General features: G+C 39.6%; 1 long non-coding RNA gene across 1 annotated transcript; it reads left to right on the top strand.

Moving 5' to 3' along the window:
* Nucleotides 1–4347: 4347 nt before the first annotated feature.
* LOC109482833 lies at nt 4348–5889 on the top strand. Its single transcript, XR_002140984.1, has 3 exons — nt 4348–4665; nt 5089–5154; nt 5487–5889. It is a non-coding gene; the product is annotated as an uncharacterized LOC109482833 (long non-coding RNA).
* Nucleotides 5890–6444: the final 555 nt, after the last annotated feature.

Here is a 6444-nt window from a genome sequence, read left to right as displayed (position 1 = left end):
AACCCTACTTAAGCCTGCCCTTAAAACTTCAAACACTTATAAATCCAAGACCAAACAAGATAAATGCAAACGGTTTGCAGGAAATTATTTCTGGGGCAATTACTTTTCGAATGAAACCAAATTTGACCTTCTGGTACGTCCGGAAAGCCCTAACCCTAATCCTACCTTAAGGCTGCCCTTAAAACTTCAAACACTTATAAATCCAAAACCAAACAAGATAAATGCAAACGGTTTGCAGGAAAATATTACTGGGGCAATTACTTTTCGAATGAAACCAAATTTGACCTTCGGGTACGTCCGGAAAGCCCTTACCCTAACCCTACCTTAAGGCTGCCCTTAAAACTTCAAACACATATAAATCCAAAACCAAACAAGATAAATGCAAACGGTTTGCGGACCTTTAATACCGGGACAATTACCTTTTAAATGACACCAAATTTGACCTTCTGATACGTCCGGAAAGCCCTAACCCTAACCCTACTTAAGCCTGCCCTTAAAACTTCAAACACTTATAAATCCAAAACCAAACAAGATAAATGCAAACGGTTTGCAGGAAATTATTTCTGGGGCAATTACTTTTTGAATGACACCAAATTTGACCTTCTGGTACGTCCGGAAAGCCCTAACCCTAATCCTACCTTAAGGCTGCCCTTAAAACTTCAAACACCTATAAATCCAAAACCAAACAAGATAAATGCAAACGGTTTGCAGGAAATTATTTCTGGGGCAATTACTTTTCGAATGAAACCAAATTTGACCTTCTGGTACGTCCGGAAAGCCCTAACCCTAATCCTACCTTAAGGCTGCCCTTAAAACTTCAAACACTTATAAATCCAAAACCAAACAAGATAAATGCAAACGGTTTGCAGGAAATTATTTCTGGGGCAATTACTTTTCGAATGACACCAAATTTGACCTTCTGGTACGTCCGGAAAGCCCTAACCCTAATCCTACCTTAAGGCTGCCCTTAAAACTTCAAACACTTATAAATCCAAAACCAAACAAGATAAATGCAAACGGTTTGCAGGAAATTATTTCTGGGGCAATTACTTTTCGAATGAAACCAAATTTGACCTTCGGGTACGTCCGGAAAGCCCTTACCCTAACCCTACCTTAAGGCTGCCCTTAAAACTTCAAACACATATAAATCCAAAACCAAACAAGATAAATGCAAACGGTTTGCGGACCTTTAATACCGGGACAATTACCTTTTTAAAATGACACCAAAATTTGACCTTCTGATACGTCCGGAAAGCCCTAACCCTAACCCTACTTAAGCCTGCCCTTAAAACTTCAAACACTTATAAATCCAAAACCAAACAAGATAAATGCAAACGGTTTGCAGGAAATTATTTCTGGGGCAATTACTTTTTGAATGACACCAAATTCGACCTTCTGGTACGTCCGGAAAGCCCTAACCCTAATCCTACCTTAAGGCTGCCCTTAAAACTTCAAACACCTATAAATCGAAAACAAAACAAGATAAATGAAAACGGTTTGCGGGAAAGTATTACTGGCGCTATTACCTTTCAAATGACACCAAATTTGACCTTCTGGTACGTCCAGAAAGCCCTAACCCTAATCGTACTTAAGGCTGCCCTTAAAACTTCAAACACTTATAAATCCAACACCAAACAAGATAAATGGAAACGGTTTGCGGGAAATTATTTCTGGGGTTATTACTTTTTGAATGACACCAAATTTGACTTTCTGGTACGTCCGGAAAGCCCTAACCCTAATCCTACCTTAAGGCTGCCCTTAAAACTTCAAACACCTATAAATCGAAAACAAAACAAGATACACGGTGGTAAAATCTGGGCTGAAAAGTTCCCACATGTCATAGAACCCGAACTGTGTTCGATCGTGTTCGATCTGGGGAATTCGAATCGAACCCGCGTTCTATTTCGGGGTCACCTACGGTCATTTACTATTTAGCGGCCAAACAAGCCTTTCTACCTCCGTGCATTGCAACAGATAAAAAACAACACTTTTCTATAGATACAAACAGTTTCCTGGACAGTACATGCCCGCTATCATTTTGTGTGGACATGTAACATGTAGCAAAGCTACTGTCGTATCCTTGAGTGACCTTGAATACTGTAATGATTCTTTACGCCAGTATGAATAACACAATGCACACTTTCTGGCGATATGACATGTCTCCAAAACTCGTTCAAACCTGGAAACATGGAGAGTCAAACATACCCCATTTACGGCTCAAAATGACTGTCACGGTTGTCCCGAAAATCGTATTTTAGGGATTTTTGAAAAATGGCCTCAATTTTGAATTATGGGTAATTTAGTGAGAAAAATGTCAAAAAATGCCATTTTTTCACCAATATGTCGACAAAAACTAGACTTAAAATCAGAAATTGAAAAATCCCTAAAACACGATTTTTTGTCTTATTCCTAGTCTGCGAAAAATATAAAAATCGGGGATCTGGGGTAATATACGTAGCCAGGTTTGAACGATGTTTGACCTAAAAACGTGACATGACTTGTGCTCGGAAACCCGAAAATAATCGTCTTTCTGAGCGTAAATTTTAAAAATCATTGATTTAACATAAAAAGCTAACATTTAAAGGATGTTAAGACGATAATTTCATTTAATTTGACGAAATTTACCCCTAAATATTATTTGTGTATTTTCAAATATTTTACGGGTAGTCCAAAACAGGCCAAAATAGCGTGTTGTAACCCGATACCTTTTAGAACGCGCATAGCAATGGGAAAGTATGCCGTAGTGACAGACCGCCGTGATAAATGAAAACGGTTTGCGGGAAAGTATTACTGGCGCTATTACCTTTCAAATGACACCAAATTTGACCTTCTGGTACGTCCAGAAAGCCCTAACCCTAATCGTACCTTAACCCTACCTAGACCGGGCGTTTTTTGACATGGGGGGACCGGGGGGGGCTCTTTTGACCCCCCCCTAAGAACTCGCGAACGGTATGTCGTATGACCACCACATTTTCAGAGAATGGTGTACTAGTGAAAATTTATCATATCTACAATTTTTATGTCGTTATGACGTAATATGACGTCATTATGACGTCATTAATGTGATTTTATTGGCCAAAACCGTCTAAATAGGTTTTTCCCTGAAAACCTCCCTGGTATACAACATAACTTTACCAAAAGTGTTTATGACAGAATATTAGTGTGTACAAGGTCTTATGTTGCCCATAGCAACACCGGTGACGTCATAAAATGACGTCATGCATATTTAAGATATCCGCCATCTTGGATCATCAATCTTGAATTTTCAAAAATAGTTTTTTTTCATGATAAAGCCTAAAATACATTGTAAACATACTAAACACCTTCATTCAAACCTTTTTTGTAAAAAGAATTGGAAGTATTGATGAAATTTTAATGAAAATAACCCGTATATACCTGTTCTAATGATATGGTCCGCCATCTTGGATTTTGGCCAATGACGTCATCAAATTAGCATAAATTATGCATATTTAATGATAAAATTTACATTAAATTATATGGGATGTTATTAATATTAGAAACCATGAGTAACTTGACATAAAACCCATAAAATTCTATTGTTGAAACAAAAAGTACTAAATTTAGCAAAAAATGCCTGTCAGAAACCCGTTGCCATGGCAACACAAAAAATTATTATCTTATTCCAATGATAGAGAATTGTTGCAAACAATATTTTAGGAAAAGTCACCAAGTTTAATCGTTCTACGGCTAGCCGTTCAGACGCTAGGTGACATCAAAGTTGCCGCGGGCACTTTTAGCCCCCCCCCCGGTCTAGGTAGGGTTAAGGCTGCCCTTAAAACTTCAAACACTTATAAATCCAAAACCAAACAAGATAAATGCAAACGGTTTGCAGGAAAATATTACTGGGGCTATTGTCTTTCAAACGACACCAAAGTTGACCTTCGGGTACGTCCGGAAAGCCCTTACCCTAACCCTAAGATAAGGCTGCCCTTAAAACTTCAAACACTTATAAATCAAAAACCAAACAAGATAAATGCAAACGGTTTGCGGACCTTTAATACCGGGACAATTACCTTTCAAATGACACCAAATTTGACCTTTTGGAACGTCCGGAAAGCCCTAACCCTAATCCTACCTTAAGCCTGCCCTTAAAACTTCAAACAATTATAAATCCAAAACCAAACAAGATAAATGGAAACGGTTAGCGGGAAATTATTACTGGTGTTATAACCTTTTAAACGACACCAAATTGGACTTTCTGGTACGTCCGCAAAGCCCTAACCCTAATCCTACCTTAAGGCTGCCCTTAAAACTTCAAACACTTATAAATCCAAAACCAAACAAGATAAATGCAAACGGTTTGCAGGGAATTATTACTCACGCCTGTTTCGAGTGGAACATTTAGTTCGAACGCGCCGCTCCGCGCCTAACCTCATTTGCATATATGGGAAAATTAACCTGCTCATTTGCATATATGGGAAAATACCGTGCTCCCGCTAGCGCACTGTGACTTTTGGCCTTTGACACCACAAATCATGACGTATAGTCACATGCAACCATTTGCAATGGGAACAACGTTGCTACAGGGTAGCGAACAGAGTCTTGCGAGAATTGGTTGAGTCTTTAGCACCTCTAAGCCGCGAGAATGCAGAAATTACGAAGAAAACTGGCTGGTCTCTCTTCGGATGTGTATTAAAGAGCCTGGTAAGTAACGTTTACTTCTTGATATTTCAGTATGACTACAAGTTTTTCAGGAGCAAACTCTGGTGGTTTTCAAACCACAAATTATGTGTCTCTTAGAGCTGGAAAACTGGCGTTAGCCTGACACTTTCTTATTAGCAATATGGGGCGTCAAATGTTTAGATGCATGTTACACCATATTTACACGTTCGACTCATTAGCATCGGCAGTGTGTTCACACGTGTTACATAACTGTTGTTTGGGTTGCATGTATTTCCATACCTGTTCAAAAACTCCACTGCACTTGTTTCCTCAATTTTCCTCGTTTTGGGCCGACATAAGCATAGGACAGATCGGTTGGTGCATATAAAAGGAAAAAAGCCCCCCTCCCCAAGTAGTATCACTCATGTACTAGTATATAATTTTGTGAATGTTTTCTTAACTTAGACTAGTTAAAGGGAACCCTGTACTGCTGTTGCCAATATTAACGAGGGAGACTTCAGTTTGCAAAACGTGAGTAAATGCCAATTTTACACATGTAAAATTATAATATATATAGTAGTTCTTTACAGTGTGCATCATACAGCAATAGTCAGTACAGTTGAGCAAATCAATTGTCCATGCTTTGTTTTTTACTGCTGCATGAAAAGATCTAACTATAAATTCTACCTGTCAACTGTTTACATTAATTTTGTAACCATACAGTGCTATTGTGTTCACAGAAATGCCACAAGTACATGTATATAATACTTAGTAATGCTAAACATTGTTTCTACTCCGTAATTTGTTAACATCATTTCTAGATAACTACATTTGTACATTTCTCCTTCTTTTCTTTGGTGCAGGCACACCATCCTGTCTCCCTGGATGCACCTGTAGCAGATGGGTTTCCAGTGTGGACTTGAGCCGTCTCACCGCATCCGGGATGGAGCTGGTTGATCGGTTGATCCGATTGAAAACGGCATGGACCTGTTCCACCCCTTGCTCCCCATGAAAACCCAACCCAACCCCCCAACACCTTATCCATGGTATGACATGTTCTTCCAAGAGGTGCATCTTGACGGATACAGACGAGGTAGGGAACAGCTCTCTGTACTTGGCCAGGAAGTGCTTGATACTGCAGTCTGTAACATAAAAAGAATGGTATTGATTGATTATGTATTGATTTACTATGAAAAACATTATGATGTCAATTGCATATCCAAAATAACTTTTAATGTTGATAGTAGATCAAAATGGGTTGATGACTAAGAACCCACCTAGATTGGATATCTCCTCATTAGCCATGCTGTTTGTGTGGGAGTACCCTTTATGGCACTTTGAAAATGCCTTGAAGATTGTCCCATACTTCACCCTGATGTCATTAGACCTTGTAACCAGGTCAAGCGGAAAAGCCTCAAACTGGGTCACAATTTCCTCTGCCGCCTGCTTGGCAGCAGACGTCAAGTCTTCGATGGCTTGTTCCTGCACATAAAACAAGGTCGATGTCTGATATTGGGATTTTCTTATACACAACCAAACTTGTCTCACCTTGCTTACATTTTGATGTGTATCAGACACCTTCCTCAGAGCTTCTGACTGGTGTTCTAGTTCTCGCCTATGTAGCCAATGTAGGTGGCGCTTTTGCAGCGAGAACGGTTTGTACCCCCCCTCGTCACGGCTCATCAGAGAAGACAAGAATTACGTTGGATCAAAGAAGTGGTCTGGATAAGGAAGTCAACCCCAGTGATGAACCTGGACGAGGGGATGGGGGTACATCTATAGCCATGTTTTGGGACCGTGTTCTCGCCGAAAAAGCTGAAG

The sequence above is a fragment of the Branchiostoma belcheri genome, unplaced genomic scaffold, assembly GCF_001625305.1.
Source record: "Branchiostoma belcheri isolate BF01 breed outbred unplaced genomic scaffold, Haploidv18h27 scaffold609, whole genome shotgun sequence".
In the NCBI taxonomy this organism is placed as follows: domain Eukaryota; kingdom Metazoa; phylum Chordata; class Leptocardii; order Amphioxiformes; family Branchiostomatidae; genus Branchiostoma; species Branchiostoma belcheri.
The sequence above is the reverse complement of the archived record's forward strand: the minus strand, read 5'-3'. Positions and strand labels throughout refer to the sequence as shown.